The following is a 16580-nucleotide window of genomic DNA, read 5'->3' on the forward strand; positions in this document are numbered from 1 at the left end:
CCATAAATCACGTAAACAGCGTTTTATATCATTCCGTCGCATCGCCTCTCTCTGCCGGAATATAAGAAGATGGAAGGAACTTTCTGAATTTTCGGGGCCGAGGAAAAAAGGAACTCTCGCTCGCGCAATTTTTCTCCTCTACGTTTTTCGGCTCGAGGAGAGCTGCGCAAAAGAGAGAGAGAGAGAGAGAGAGAGAGAGAGAGAGAGAGAGAGAACAAGAAGAAATTCTAGAAAATCCATTCGGAAGGCTGCGCGCGCGCGGGCGACAAAAACTTTGGCGGAACTTGTTCGGTACACGCGCGACATGTACACAAAGAGGAGGAGCCGCGCGATATGTATCCGTAATAAGGAGAGACGGCGAAATCATCGTGTTGTCTGAGGGAGAGTCTTGGAAAATTGTTTTGATTGCGCGTAATACATTTTCTTGCTGGCTCGAAACTTGCCGAGAGGGTCTCTCACCCGAGAGAGAGAGAGAGAGAGAGAGAGAGAGAGAGAGAGAGAGAGAGAGAGAGAGAGAGAGAGAGAGAGATCAGACAGAGGGAAAAACAATAGCCGTAATATATTCCGGGGCACGATTCGGGATCGAAGAGTCAACGAAAATATTCATGGCTTCTGGAATTGCTACCGGTTATGCCAAAACTTCTCGGATATAGATTACAAATTTGTTTTCTCGAGTATAATAACATGCATCTAGAAAGACGCATACGCGCGGGTAATGCGCGAGACGAAGACGAAGCCGGCGCTCGGATCACTATACTCGGAATCACAACAGCGAAACTTTTACGCGCCTTTGTGTGTGGGAGTAGCATCGGAAAAAAATAAAGACATAACGAGCGGCAGACACTGGAGCGTGAGAGGGAGAAGAAAAAAGGTAAAACCGAAGACGACGGCGCAAAAAGAGAGGGGCGCGCGCGAGGGAAGAACCAAGACAGAAATAGAGAAGCGGTACGAGGAAAGGCTCTTTCGACATTACGCTCGGTTGCAGCGAGAATGAGCGTTGCTGAGGCGCCTGAAACTCGCGCCGAAGTTTGCCCTACGAAAATAAATTTTCGCGAAAAACGTAATGTGCCTGCAGCAAAAAGCTCGACTTAATTCCGAGTGCGCCACCTTCTCTTTTTCTCTCTTTCTGACGCTAGAGCAAGAGATATCTATATATCTATACAGCAGCTACTGTACTCATCTACCGAGAAAGAAGGGTGTAGTAGCGCACCTTTGCTACTGCAGTCATTTTATATAGTTATAGAGAGGGATTGGAATTTTTCTTAAAGAGAGAAGGATCTTCTTATACCGAGGCTCGACGTGAAAACGGGGTTGTTCCGACGCGTGCGCGCGCGTATCGTACTCTGCATCTTTTTCGTGAATTTTCAGATGAGATAAAATCTTTCGTTTGGTTAACATGTATTATAGGTAAATTTCTTCGAGTATACACGATCCTCGTTGGAAAAGGACACCTCGTACATGATTCCAGGCACTTATCGTGCAATAACCGACACACACATCCACATTACGCGCCTAATGACGTTTACCCAATGTCCATTACATGGCCGTCACACATGGCATCTCGTTAGCCCACAGCTAAATAGCCAAATAAGCATAAATGAAAACACGTGCGGGAGCACACATATCGAGCGACGATGCGTGTATATATATACCTTTCTTCAAACATCAGCTCTCGCGGCGATTTATCACGTAGAGGCGCAATATTGTAACCAAAGCCGAGAGCGAGTACATAATATTATATATCGGTACAGCACAGACGCGGAAACTCCGAGAGAGGTGAACAACATTTGCCCACTAGATATGGCTTATGCAAGGGCAGTTAATATGCATTGTAAGCGATGACGACTCTTGAATTTGACCGTACCCTATGGTCTCGAGAGAGAGAGAGAGAGAGAGAGAGAGAGAGAGAGAGAGAGAGAGAGAGAGAGAGAGAGAGACAGAGAGAGAGAGAGAGAGAGAGAGAGAGAGAGTCGAGCTGCTGCTGCATCAGTGTCGTGGAGTAGAGCACGAGCGACTGCTGGTCGACGTCGAAAGGTCAGATACGGAGCAGCTGGAGGGAACGTTCAAGGACTATCGGTTTTACTGATAGTGTTATGCGCACCTAGACTCGTTATTGTTCAACATTGCGGATATGTTGTTGAAGATAATAAGGGAGCGGCTTGTGGAAACACCCAACATCGGATTGTTCAGCATCGTAAAATCGCTGCCGAAGTGAAAAATAAAGCTCTCGCTCTCTCTGTTTCGTACATCCCGTGAAAAAGTCATGACTCTCTGAAATGTTAGCCCAGCGGCGAAGGGTCAAAGACTCCCCGGCGACAAAACCATCGGGACGAAAGCGCAAGCAACACACTGGTTAATGAAAAGAGAGTTGCACGCAAGAGCGATGCATCGCTTGCGCACACATACGCGCTACAGTCGACTGCACCTCGTGCATATAGTCGCGGACAAAGCCCGAGTATACAGCCCAGCTCTAAAACCCAATAAATAACGGCGATATAATGTTGTTGTAATAACTCGCCTCACGTACGAAGCATCTCGCGCGCGTGCGCAATTAGACGACGCATTATAATTCACCGACGAGCATAGGGGATTCTCCTTTTATTGCGCTCGCGCTATTCTTGGGCCTGAATTTATCGCCATCGAGTAACCGTCCATACGTGCTCTCGCAGCGACGTCGCATTCGGATTTCGTTCCCCGAGATTCGTTCGACCTTTCTAATTTACGCCTCCGACAGTTATGACTCTCAGGCAGTTGAGAGATTATTTGCTGTCGTTTTGATACGGAGCTGATGATGATGCACGTGTTTCTATACTTCTCTCTGGCTCACAAAAGTAGTTTTGCACTTTATACGCTTCAGTATTTACGACGCATCCGTCGTGTGAGAAATTCGCGAAAGAATTCCATTACATTTCCACGAGAGGCCGCGCGAGCGATGCTCTTCGCCGAAGTAAAAATGACGTAATTTTTTATCACGGTAAGTGCGCGCCATTTATGCGTCTGATAAAAATAACCCGGCGAATGAAACTTTACATACGCGCATTACTTCACGCGGACTTTGTATATCAGCTGCGTAAAAACGCCGCAGGAGTGGAGCGAGTTAACAAGTTTGAGAGCTTGCGCGCAGCACTTTCGTTATTCATAATTTTTTACTTTATTAAATCGCAAATAGACACTCGAGCGCGAAACGAGTTAAAAATTTTTTAATCGAATCATCGACGATCCGTTCGCTCTTCTCTGTATTTATTTTTAATTAAAACTTGATTGATTTCCAAAATAAAACTACCTCTCTCTCTCTCTCTCTCTGTCTCTCTCTGTCTCTCTCTTTCTTTCGATCGATTTCCAGGAAAAGCTTTGGTTCAAAAACTGCGTAGTAGGTCCTCGTTGAGAAACAGAATTTATACAGTGACGATGATTCATTCGCCTGAGTCAGTCAGCCTCCTTTTTCCGAGCTATTCTCTCTCAGAGTCTCAAGTTTTAAGAAAGTCCACTCCAACGACGCCTCGAGCGGTAATCGCATTTGCTCCTCGAGACGATACACTCTCGGCATCTATCGTTTGCGCCGCAACGACGATGAAGCCTTGAGTGGCCTGCCTTGTAAATACATTATCGCCCGACGACAAGGTGGTCAGTGTGGTCGCAAGCGAATCGAGCTTTTCTCCGATGTTGCGGCCAATTTAAATTCCAATGTGTGCATACAGTAATCGACAGTTTTATCAGGCTTATGAAACTTCAAACTACGTTTCAAACTTTGCCAATCTCAGTTAAAAATATCAACTACTCGCGGCTCAAGAGAATTTCGAGCAATGAATTGAAGGACCACAATCGATCTTGAAAACTGCCGGCAAAACTGATCGAACGTGGCTAATTAGAGTGAGAGTCAGAGACTAAATAGCAGCCAGCACTCCGTCGAAAGTAAAGCTGTACGCATCGATAAATTTAAATTGAAGCCGAGCCAAATCAACCTATGTACTTTCGAACTCGGAATATTATCTTAAACCGCAGCGCGAGCAGTAGTTACAGCGCAGATTGGGTCAGACACGAAATCTTCCAATAATTCCGTGAGTGAGCTGGAGGGATAGAGAGAGAGAGAGAGAGAGAGAGAGAGAGAGAGAGAGAGAGAGAGAAGAGATACGAGCTCAGTGACCTTAACTACCTAAATTCGCTGCCATTGTCCTAACCCCATTCCGAGCTCTCGCTTCGTCTCTTTCTCGAGTATTTCGTGTACAGCGTTCGCGGTTTCTGATTTATGTAACAAGTTGAGCGAAATACATCGAAAGAGTTGCGTAAAGTCTCTCTTCTGTTCAGTATAGAAACGATGCGATATCTGTACGAAAGTTCGCAAAAAGTTCGAACGTTGAATTATTGAAAATAAAGCAACAATAGAAACCACCTGTAAATAAATTCATTACTCAGTCCCACGCAAGACGAAAGCTCGGCAAGTCAAAGTGTATCTAAAACTCCCTCTCTCAAGCAAACTCTCTCCCGGGACTCTGACTCGCTCCCGTCAAAACTTGGCGGCGCAAATCGGCCTATACACCGGTCCATCGAGCATCGAGTATCTCTCTCTCTCTCTCTTTCTCTCTCTCTCTCTCTCTCTCTCTCTCTCTCTCTCTCTCTCTCTCTCTCTCCCTCTCTCCATCTCCTCTGCTTAACGCGAAACTCGTTACTGAATCCTCGAGTGCGGTTTTCTTTACCGTCGTCCCCCTTCTTCGAATATCTCACCAGCTGGCTTCGAGCGTGCATCTTACCGCGAAGTTAAGTTTGCCGAAAGTTCGGATTGAAATATTAATTGGTCCAAGAGAGGCGGAATCCGGAGAGGAATAGGAGGGAGTCATTATTCGTAATGTGTATTGGCTGTGGGGGAGCGAATCGATGGTGATTCTTCCTGCGCTTATTGTCGATCCGAACATCGTCGTTTTCCATACCGACGAACCATACATTACGTCCGATCAATTTCCGACAGAAAAAAACCACAGCGCTTGAAAGCTCTCTCCCCATAAAAATCACTTGTCCCACAACTCCACCCTCGAAAAACTCCTTCACCAGCGGCTGGTCCGGAGCAGTAACAGAGCGAGCTTTGAACGAACGACCGGTCGCAATTAGCGCGGCTCAACTTCGCCGGATTAATTAAGCGGTTTTCGGAGGGCGGCAACTGCTGCTGCTGCTGCTGCACGTCGAAGTCGCGCGCGTGCTCTCTCTCTCTCTCTCTCTCTCTCTCTCTCTCTCTCTCTCTCTCTCTCTCTCTCTCTCTCTCTCTCTCTCCGGGGTCAAGTCTCCGGCAGCAGCTTACTCGGCAGTATTCGCCGACGAGCGCGCTGACCCCGCCGTGCGCTCGATCTCTTGTTCGCGTTGTGTGCGTGTGTATATATGCATGTATATAGTCGACGGTGTCACTTCGCCTCGGCCGGAGTCTCTCTTACTGTGGATTCAGTAAATATCCGAGCGATAGCCGTCAATTACTCGAGGAGATAGACGCCGGGCTGGATATTGAAGCGATTAGCGCGTCACGCGACGTGCTGCGAAGGTGATTGATTCGCGCAGTGAATCGTCAGTTTTTATACTTCCTCTACTGCAGAGAAGCTTTTAGTTTCGTCGATATGCAACGCAACACAGCAGGAGGCAGGAGCGCCGTGCGTTGGTTGTTATAATCGAGCCGTGAAATTTTTCCCCTTCGGTGCGCGTGAATCAAGAGAGCCGTCTTTCACTCTGCTCTCCATTCCGAGAACGAACGTCTCGTTGTCTCTAATGATGTCGGCGTCTCTGTCCCTCGATTAATTCTCGCGTAGAGAATGTCGCTTGTCCACAGAGAGAAAGACCGAACAGCAGCCAGACGAGCCAACACAATGCCGCCCGCGTACACACACACATACACACAGCCGAGCTCGAGAGAGAGAGAGAGAGAGAGAGAGAGAGAGAGAGAGAGAGAGAGAGAGAGAGAGACAGAGAGACAGAGAGACAGAGAAAGACAGAGGGAGAGAGAGATGATTATTAGAAGCTGAGGTTTGCCCAACTTGCTTGCTTGCTTGCGCACACAGGGTCCAAGTAGTTGTTGCAGCAGTACAACCTTCTACAACCGCTGCCGCTGTCGACCAAAGAGAGGAAGACGACGCGACGGCGGCAGGCGAAGAGATAATTAATCTTAAACGAAAACGCGCGCTTGCAGGAGAGAGAGAGCGAGAGAGAGAGAGAGAGAGAGAGAGATGCTCGAGTCGTCAAGGGGGACGACGTGCAAAAATCGGGAGGGAATCATAATTGCGCCGTGTCTGATTTTCGGACTGGTGGAATACGGCTGAGCCGCGCTGCATATTTCGTTTGATCATATAGGACTAAGTTTTATAGATTTATTGACAATTACGGAGTCTTTGACTCTTTTAAAAACGTCAGATTTAATGTAGCTTTCAATAAATAAAGCAAATTCTTGGACAAGTATAAGTATGTACGCTCAACAATAAAAGAGATACTTCTACTTTTAGACACAGAAATGTCCAATTTTCTGTATAGAATTGTTCTTGTACACTATTGATTGTCGATAGTTGTCTCGAGTTTCACTCGTATTTTTAGTTGCATAATTTTAAATAAAATACAATACGGTAATTTTACACGATACTATTCTTGGAATCACTCGAACGAGATATCGATAAACCTGTATATTTACAACAATAGGACGTGTACGAAGCTATTCCGTACATCGATATGCTTGTCAAAAGTTTTTTGCGTTATTTGATCGAGTTATGGTTACCGCCGCGACGTCAAAAATGCAGGGATACAGCCGCGGTGGCGACGGCGGCGTAGCCATGAAAAAAGTCGAGTTTTAAAATAGCTCTTGAAGCACCGCCGGGGGAATATAATTGTTTTCCAATACGAAGTTAAAGCGATAAAAGTTCTGGAAATGACGTTTACTAATTATTGAAATTATATCGTTTCTCGCCGGCTAATTTGGTAAATGGTTTCTTTTTTTCTCCTCGACCGAAAGTTCAAAATTCGCCCTCGTTAATTAGCCACTAATGCATTGCCTTTTATTTCTCCACTTTCAGGACTCCCGTGTTCTCTCGTAAATCGTGCCATTAAACAGTCCATACTTAGTGTACTACACGCTACGAGACATCGAACATTAAACAACGAATTAAAAACCGAGGCTATACTGCAGAGCAAGCGCAAAAAGGTCGCGGGTCCGAAGCTCAAAACGAAACAATATTTCGCCGAGGCAAAACAAATCAATTCGCCGCGAAGTAAACAACTCCGTCGCGCTGAACACGAAAACGAAAAAGAGAAAGAGAGATAGAGCGTGGGAGAGAGAGAAATGCCCCCTACCTCCCCTGTATCCAGGCGCACGACACTCGAGACGCGAATTCCATCTCAGACCGCAGAAATGAAAAACCACTTCCGCCGAGTTTAATCCAATCGCGCGTGTGCGCGCTCGCTCCCTCTTATGAATTTCGTCAAATCAAAAAGAAATGAAAGAGCGCGCTGCGGGGGCGCGACAAAAAAATCGTTCGACTGAAGAAGAGTCGTTTCAATCAGTCGTCCCCCTCGCGTACACGGGTGTAAATGATTTTTCTGCGTAATTTCGAAGGCGACGCGAGCACACAGCGATACGTTGTTAATTTTAATTTGACGATAATGACCAGCTTCTATTACGTTATCGATCCGAAACTCGCACATCCGCATAATCATCGAGTCCAACGTTATCCGAAAGATTTCTATTTTCCACCTCCCGCCTCGACGTAACGAACCGCTCCCGCACGCACGTACACGCTCTCCTGGAATATTCGATTCACGTCCGCTCGTGCTCCATCCGCCCGGATAAAAACGCTAACGAAGATACAAATGAGGAGAGGGCATATCGCGGGGGCTGAGAATAGACACATCGATAATTTTCAAGCGTCTGCGTACAGCGTATACATACGTACGTGTAGCGGCGCTTATAACGAGATAGCATACTGCTTTCTCCCCGCGCGTGTGATTCTTCCTCCCTCTCGGACTTACGACTGCGGAAGGACGTGTAATTTCCTGCTCGCGTCCTCCGGAGGGATGCAGAGCTTTTAACGAAAGGGCTTAATTTTAGGTGCGCCTCTCTCGCCGACGCTCTTGGGTTTGTTTGCGTTGCTACTTAAATTATAACGCGCGCTGGGAGGTAAAAGAATAGCAGCGCGGGTTATCAGTAGTGTGTTAAATTAGTGACGGAATAAGCGGGCGATCGCGGTTTATTTTCGGGGCGCACACGGAAAAGCTTTCAAGATCAACTTTTATCCTGAAATGTTTTTGATGTTTCGATACTTTGCTTTGATTGAAGAAAATCGGAATCCATTATACGGCGCGTCTCGAATCGCGCTTAATTATTTAGCACGCGCGGCGATCGATATTCACCTCTCGTCCGTCGCGTTTCGAAAGCACAGCTGTTTCAACGTATAATAATCACGCAGCCGGTACATAAAACGCGCGCCAACTGTAGCCGGAATAACGGCAGACGAGAACTTTACGCGCCAGCTCCTCTCCCTTACTTTTAGCGCGCGCGCTCGTCACCCTTTCGCTCGGCCGAGCCTGAAACGCGCTAAGACGCCGTCGGTGTCGTAAAAAAGCTCTCCTCTCGTGTACGAAGAGAAAGATCATCGCTATATGCCGTGCTTTATAACGTGCGTCGGGACACACCGCGGGCTGCGAAGCACGCATTACGCGTGCATTGCAGCCATCGCGCGCCGCAAAGAGCGCATATAGCGGCGGCGCAACAACGCTGTTCCTATACTCTTTGGCTTGATCTCTCCTGCTACTAATCAACCTAATTCCTAACTTGTAAAACACACACAGAACGCAACTCCCGGTCCAGAGAGCCGACGCGGCCCTAACGAGGTTATCCCTTGTTAGGCGAATCGAACCCTTTCCGCCCGGTCTGGCAGCCAGCGCGCTGCGCCGTGGCCGGCAAAAAGCAGCGACCGACTCGCTCCCGATCCCCCGCTGTATCGCACACAGAGCTCTCGATGTCGTTGTCTCTATATACCGTGGGCGACTGCTGCGTCGGCGAAATCAGCGCGGACGGACGGATCGACGGTCGTCTAACTGAACAATTTGGCGCAATAGCGCCGGCCGAATCACTTTATCGTTCCGACGTTTGCTAGCTCGGCTTTTCCCCTTTCCCCCTTCTATTTCGCCCTTTCTCTCTCTCGCTCTCTTTACCCCCGTCGCGGCCTATGTAAACTGAGATTTTAACGAGGAGGAGAGGCTTGATCCTTTTTATACGGGGCGATCACGCGAGGGGTGGGGGCTACCATAGGAGGGCACACGGCAGTTTCGTGGATAGCGCGGTGCGCCACTTAAAGTTATACTTTAGACCGCCGGCCGCCGGTGATTCGGACGAATCGGCTCTGGAAAGAGAGAAAGAGAGAGAGAGAGAGAGAGAGAGAGAGAGAGAGAGAGAGAGAGAGAGAGAGGGATGGCCGAGGATTTCGCGAGCCGGTATAGAGTCTCTCTCCGCAGTGCGCCGTAGTACGTCGGAATTAAAAGCGCAGTGCTTTCGAGGCTCTGTCTTTAGTGTCTGGAGGGAGTTTCGTTTTATTGGGGCATGCTTTTCGATCGGCTCGCCGTGAATATTTACCCTGACGCGATTATACTGCTGCGATGAGCCGCTCGGGAGAGAGGCGATTCGGCTTTTGTTGCCGAGCGAGGCGCGCGGCTGGCGGATATTCCCCGAAATGAGAGGGAACAAATTTCTGATGCTGTTCCTTTTAAACTACCTCGTTGAGCTATTCAATTCATCGCTTCGAAAAACCGTAGCTCGGAATTTTCCAAAGCGCAACGGAGCCGATCCCTCGTAGTCGCGCATTACACAGCCAGCGCAAAACTTAACAGCCGTGTTCCATTCTCATTAGATCGAACGCGTTGCTGAGGATTAAGTCCAAGTATGGCCCCGCGGCTCGCATTCTTTTTTCGCCTCGTTTACGCGCGTATCAAAAAGGAAAAACCGGACTGCTCGTAGAACGGGGCCATTTCGATTAAGCAGCCTACTACGCCGCGCAAAGTGTTTTACGATAATTGTCCGAGCCCGATAAAAGTCCTCTGCGCAATCGTCAGTTCTAATTACGTTTTCTAGCGTCGGCTCTCTCTCTCGCCCGACTAGCGCTGCTGTCCCCCCTTGTTTATCCTTTTGTCCGTCGCTCCCCCCCCCCCTTTATCGCACTGTTCTTTAATTTCACCTGCGCGCGCTCACTCTCAGCGCCAAAGGGAAGCGTTATATTGAAAGTATAGCCCCGGGAATGTTATGGCGTATATTGTCGGGGGGCAAATTGCTCCGCAAACACGGCCGTATTTAACGTTCCTTTAGCATAATCCGTTCGGCGAATCGAATCGATCCAGTCCGGTCACGGAGAGGAATAAAAGAAGAAGATTCGCCTTTGCCAATCTTGGGAAATGCCTGAGTCGATAATCGACGGCGTCGCCCGCTCCACCATAACCTGTATCTCTTATCTCCAACCTCTATCTCGTTTCAATCGAACAAAATGCTTCATCCACTCCAGAGTTTCGACGTGTCAGCGAAATTCCTCCTCCCCCGTGCAACGACAACGAGCCAAGTAGACGAGGAAGAAGAAGAAGAAACTCGCGCGAGAGAGACGAAACTCTTGTTCTCCGCGAGGAGGAAAAGAAAAGAGAGATACGCGACGCACGTATGGTTCTTCTTTGGAGTGCGCGCAGAATTGCGGGAAAGACGGAGAGAAAGAGGGTGGAACGAGGGCATGCAAAGATAAAGGTAGAGGTAGAGCTAGAGAGAGAGAGAGAGAGAGAGAGAGAGAGAGAGAGAGAGAGAGAGAGAGAGAGAGAGAGAGAGAGAGAGAGGTGGCATTTACGTGTGCGCTATTGTGGAAGAGGAGGCGCGGGACCGGTGACACGAAATTTTATGATTTGATAAAAGATTGCGGGCCGATGGACTGAATGCCGCTCTCGGCAAGTTCTTTGTTATGATAAAAATGTCCTACTGAGGAAGATTTGCTGAAACGCACTGCTCGGCTACTCGAACAATACTTTTTGTCAGCGCCGTATCAATGAATAGCTTGAATTTTTCGAGCCCAGCAGCTTCTTACAAGCTACAAAACCGAAATAAATGTCCGCGTAACGCGGGTGAAAAAAGCATAAATCAACGCAAAAACATCCGAACGAAGCGGTGTATACACGACTCGGCTTGTTTACATAACCACAACATCTCGAGCGAGAAACAAAAGCCCGAGTCTCGCGAGCATAACAATAAAACGTCGATGAAGAAGCAGCAGCAGCACGAGAATGAGGGAGAGGATTCTCTCGGGTAGTGCTGCTGATGGTGGTGGTGGTGGCGGTGGTAGTAGACAGCGCGAGTTCGTGCGAAAGGAGGCGCCGCAGATAGCGCGCAGCGTCGGCAAGATAAGGGGGTGAAAGACGACGAGAAGGAGGTGGAAGAGGAAGAAGAGAGGGAGTGAGCGTGAGCCAAGTACAATTAGGTTCGCGCCCTCGGGCCTCGTTCTTCTTCTTGTTCAACCCGGAGAGGAGCTTCGCGGGAAGTCCGCCGACCGTTGCCTCGTTGGATTACGAGATTTTTTTCTCTTTCGCTCCCTCACTTCCTCACTCTCTGTCTCTCTCCGAGTTTTGCGACGACGACGTTCTGCGTGTAGGCTAATGTCGGATGAATGTAATTCTGCTTCGGCCCCTACTCTCTTCTCGGTGCGACAAAATGTTAGTTCGCCAATTGGTGTTGATAAACTGTATTTTACAACGAAATGCAAGGGTGCGTTTTGCTTTGGAATGTATCGCCGCACATACTCGTAAAAATATCGCCAACCACTGACCAACCGCAACGGCAACAACGCTGCTGCACTCTCGAGCCCATCGCGTCCAGGCCAACAGTTAGGACGATGCGTATGTACGCTAGTTGCTCGGTATCCGTGTAGGTACCCGGCAAATATGTGCTCCTGCCTTTGCGCTACTGGGTACACGCGTAAATACATATATTCGCGCATACCTCCACACACACACACACACACACACGCACACACACACATACACACGTTTCGCTCACGACTGCAGCTAGCTGCATGTACACGTGAACTGGAAAATCCGAGAGCGGGAACCGCGGGCGTGAATTCTTGCTTAGTGAAAACGATGGACGTGCTGCTGTCCTCGGGAGCGCGAAATTGCACATTAAAATTGCTCCTCGGCCTGACCTTGCCTCTCTCATCTTCTTGGTGTTCCGGTTTTTTGGCAAGCTGTCCCGGCTTCGCTCGCGAAAAAGCATCGCCCCTGAGTCGCCTCGAGTGTGCAGCTTTATGCGGACGATCTATCCGGTAATGAGATATTTCGGAGCGATGTGCCAGAGTTATTAGGAGAGTTTCGCTGCTCTGATGGGCTGTAATTTCACTTTTGCTTATAAGCCAATCTGTATCTTCTGCGATGGAGAGAGATATATTTTCGGGCACACGAAGTATTTAGATGATTGATACATAACGTATAGCGCGAGGAAAATTAACGTTGGGTTCTTCTGGAAAAGACTTTCAGCTCACTGCATCGCCTCGGACCTTCTTATCTTCTTATCGTTAAAAGCTCGAGAAGCTAAAGTCAATTTCGATCGAGCAGTAGTACAACTTTGTTCATTCGACTGTAGTGCAGAAGCAAGTCACTCGAAGAAAACAATGCCGCGGCAAAATCAACTCATATTTTCGATAACTTCGGCTGCACGCACTCGAAAAAGCTTTTAACTACTTCTCCGAGCAGATAAATCATCTGCCGTTGAAAAGTATATATGCTCGCCGATATAACCGCAGCGGCGCATCGACGTTTTCCTCGCGATCGCAATAAATAAAAACGTCCGCGAGACTTGTTGAACTCCGCGAGCGCGACAAGTCGCTAAATCGTGCCCACAGATCTTTTCCTCGAGAGTCTCTCGTAACCTCTGGCCCTCGTAAATTCGCGGAAAGCCAGGAGCGTCCGATATATATATATATATATATATATATATATATATATATATATATATATATATATATATATATATATATATATATATATATATATATATATATATATATATAAAGCGACCGGCGACGACGATTGTCCTATCGAGACGACATCGCGATAAGACTCGCACGTGTATGTTTTTCCCCCCGAGTGCGGCAACGTCACGCACAATACAAACACATGGCGTGGCGCTACACATACATGTAGATAATATTAGCGAGGCCGTGTGTGCGAAACGTCCACATCGGTTCGTACACCTAAACATGCTTATACGGATAGAGATAGAGAGAGAGAGAGAGAGAGAGAGAGAGAGAGAGAGAGAGAGAGAGAGCCGAGAGTGCAGCCGTATACGTGTACGTACGCACGCGTCGGCCGTGTAATACACGCTTAATTATGCAGTACACTTGGCTATCCCGTATATAGGAGCTTTACGCGTGTACTCGTTTTTTTCGTCAACCAACCGCCTCGAAGCTTATATTATACGCCTCGTCTACACGCGACAAACTCGCGTATACGCATACGATACTTATCGAGAGAGCCCGCAAGAGAAAGAGAGAGAGAGAGAGAGAGAGAGAGACGTGTTCTTTGGCTATTTTTTCTCCTTACGTGTACGCAGCCGTAACGTCGCGCTGAAACGCAAAGTCGAGGCGTACGGCTGATCGATCAAGGCCTATATCGGGCCAGCGTCGCTTAAACGTCAGCCGCACGCACGACGACGATTGCAGGGGTGACTGGTTTTCTTGAAAGATAAGGAAAAAAAGCTGCTGGCTGGAGAAGGTAAATTGTATGTGTGCGGAGAAGAGCTGCTTTGGCTCTGCGGGGACGAAGAGACGGATGGCTCGTTAGAGGGAGGATTTGACTATATGTTTGGGGTATCGAAGCGGACAGTTTGCCGGGCTGCGATGGAATTCGATGTTTTTGATCTTGAAGGATATGCACCAGTTGTGGAAGCAGGAAATTGTTTGAAAAAAAATGATTCTCGATTTCAAACGAATGAATGCTCATTATTCTTCGGATGGACTTTATTAATTAATAAATTCTAGGAGCAGCGCGAGATACATCGAAATTACCTGCTAACACAAAAGCTAGCTCGCTTACACAAAGAAGCAGAAATTCAACGAGCCAACAAAGAAGATCATAAACCTCGCAGCAGCTTCTCAGAATATCCCGCACCTCCTTCCAAACGCTCTCTTTCTCTCCCTTAAAACTGTTTCACTGCAGCGCGCGAAGAAGCACAAAAAAACAACCCACACACGCTCTCTCTCTCTCTCTCCCTCGTGGAAATAAATAACCCAAGAACGCGCTCGACACAAGACTCGGCCTCTTCATTTGTAACGTCGTGCAGTGTATAGCAGCTTTAAATGCAGCTTCCTTCTCGCGCCGAGTGAGTTAGAGTCGCGGCGTAAAGTAGCCGAACACGTGTAGCTCTGATGCGAAACAGAAGTTCCGCGAGAGACGACGAATGAAAAATGGGGACGCGGCGTGAGCGCGCGCGCGCTGATAGAAAAGTTGCATGCGTGAGAATTGATGGAAGAAACGGAGGTGAGAAATTCTTCGGTTGGCTTTTATTAATAGAAGTCGCTCCCGCGCCGAGGATTGCGGTTTTCGCAGAACTAGGTCGACGCAGCGAGCTGTTACTTATTCCGCGCGGGAAGTGAACTTTGAAGTAGTATTCGCGAAGAGAAAATGTCGCGTCGTGAAATATTTATGATAACACAATTGAGAGATGTGACGACGAATCAGTCTTTCTTCATTTCCGGATCGATATTCATCTTTCAAAACGCTCGATGCAAAATCGATAAAAAATTTCGTTCCAATCACTCGCTAAACCTCTAAATACTTAACCGACCAATCAGGCAAAAGAGCCTCTCCCCTACAGCAGCAGCAGCAGCTGATAATCACGACAAACTCGATTCGTGCGTCATCCCAGGGCTCATCTGCATAATAAAGCACTTGGAGGCTGCGGCATCCTCCGGTCCCGTCAAAAACCTAAACAACAAACAAACCGCTGTCACCGCACACTCGTGAGAGGGAGCGAGCGAAATCAGGTCAAATGCAAAAGACCGCGGTGGAAAAACGCGTCGCTTCTGCATTCAAAATCGGGCGTTAATGAACAAGACCGTCGCCGATTGATAAAACTCTCCGCAACGCCGGAGGGTGAGAAAAATCAGTAAGCTCGATCTGACGCTGAATGATCGATGAATGATCTAAAAGCTGTTTCGTGGTGAAAAGAATGAACGAGTAATTTTTTCGAGAAGATGCTTGATGGTTGCTAAAGTTTTTTAATCGACTCATCTTGCTTTTTAACTGCACAAAGCATGTGTGCTTATAATTCATTGAAAAATGAATGCTACTTCCTGATGAAATACACTACTTATCTACCAATACACATGATATGATAATCCTATAAACGTTAAATGCACACATCATATCGGATGATTTTAGATATGCCAATGGAATCGGCTACTCCGAAATAAAGCCATAAATTCAGACGTTGCCATTCGGACACCCGTCAAACGGGACGACAGGAGCACATTTAAATCCCGATATTCAAATCCATTCCAAAAACCTCGTTGAAATCTGAGAATTACTCATTCAGTATATGAAAATCTAAGGAATTATTCACATCGATTCCCATACACGCCAACCTGTTACTTGAAACAATAACATTTCCAATTTGCTTCCTCTCCACTGCCAACTGATCCTTAAATACACAATTTTGCACACGATCCCGGCCAAAAGACGGGCGCACGCTACTCAATTCAAATAAAGTCGCCTCACTTGCTCATCAAGCTTTCCGAAAACAAAAGATTTTGCAATCCGCCGCTAAACAAAAACAGTACGCAGAATCAAACGAGAACATGCACGCGCGCGTACACACATTGTGGGAGGAAAAAAATAAAAAGCGCATTAATTAACTATGGTATATGCGTATAACAAAAAATCTCGGCCCGTCGAAATCAGCCGTCTTTTATTCCGTAGCACGGGCCTGCGAAAATGCACCGCACCCACACGCGTAAGCACGCACAAAAAGGCGGCGGCTGCTGCTGCCGGTGCTTCTATCAGTTATGTCACGCGCGCGTCCTTTAAGTGCGTCAAAGAGCAAAAATTCGAGAGGGAGGGATAGAAAATGAGAGGATGTCCAGGTTTAATACAGAATGCGATACGAGGAGCGCATTTCTTGAAATTTCTTTTTGCGGGAATTGATTTGCTCAGAAATTTGAGAAATTTAAAAAATGTTTTACCACGTACGTTCTCTGTGCTTTTAGCGCAAAGCGAAGATTACTTGAAAAATGTTACTGCGCGTCATGGTATAGTAAATTTTATATTATGGAGCTTGGCGTTTTAACGAAAAAAAATTCGATAGAAAATAATAATTTAATTTGCGTCGATGTTATACTTTGCTGTTTTAATTAATCATCATTATTGGCTGGCAATTAAGTGGAGTTACAATATAGAAACATAAATATAGCTTCGTGAAACACAATTTCATATTTCTCCTCTTTATTCTGTTACAGGTGTGTACCGATCTGACTCACAACTCGCAGAATCGAATCAACCCGGCAGTCAATTACAGTGAGTTCTAATTTTGTCGCCAACAAGCCCAACAA

At 47.2% G+C, this 16580-nt stretch overlaps 1 protein-coding gene across 2 annotated transcripts in view; it reads left to right on the forward strand.

The window, feature by feature from the left end:
* Positions 1–16580, forward strand: part of LOC100114326 — a 246066-nt gene that overhangs the window by 115427 nt on the left and 114059 nt on the right. Inside the window, exon 2 of one of the 2 annotated variants that reach the window (XM_031929430.1) lies at positions 16488–16545. The exons of the other annotated variant lie outside the window; for it this stretch is intronic. The gene's annotated coding sequence lies outside the window, so the exon portion shown is untranslated. The remainder of the gene's footprint in view (positions 1–16487; positions 16546–16580) is intronic. 2 annotated transcript variants of the gene reach the window in all.

This window comes from Nasonia vitripennis, chromosome 1 (assembly GCF_009193385.2).
Source record: "Nasonia vitripennis strain AsymCx chromosome 1, Nvit_psr_1.1, whole genome shotgun sequence".
NCBI lineage: Eukaryota > Metazoa > Arthropoda > Insecta > Hymenoptera > Pteromalidae > Nasonia > Nasonia vitripennis.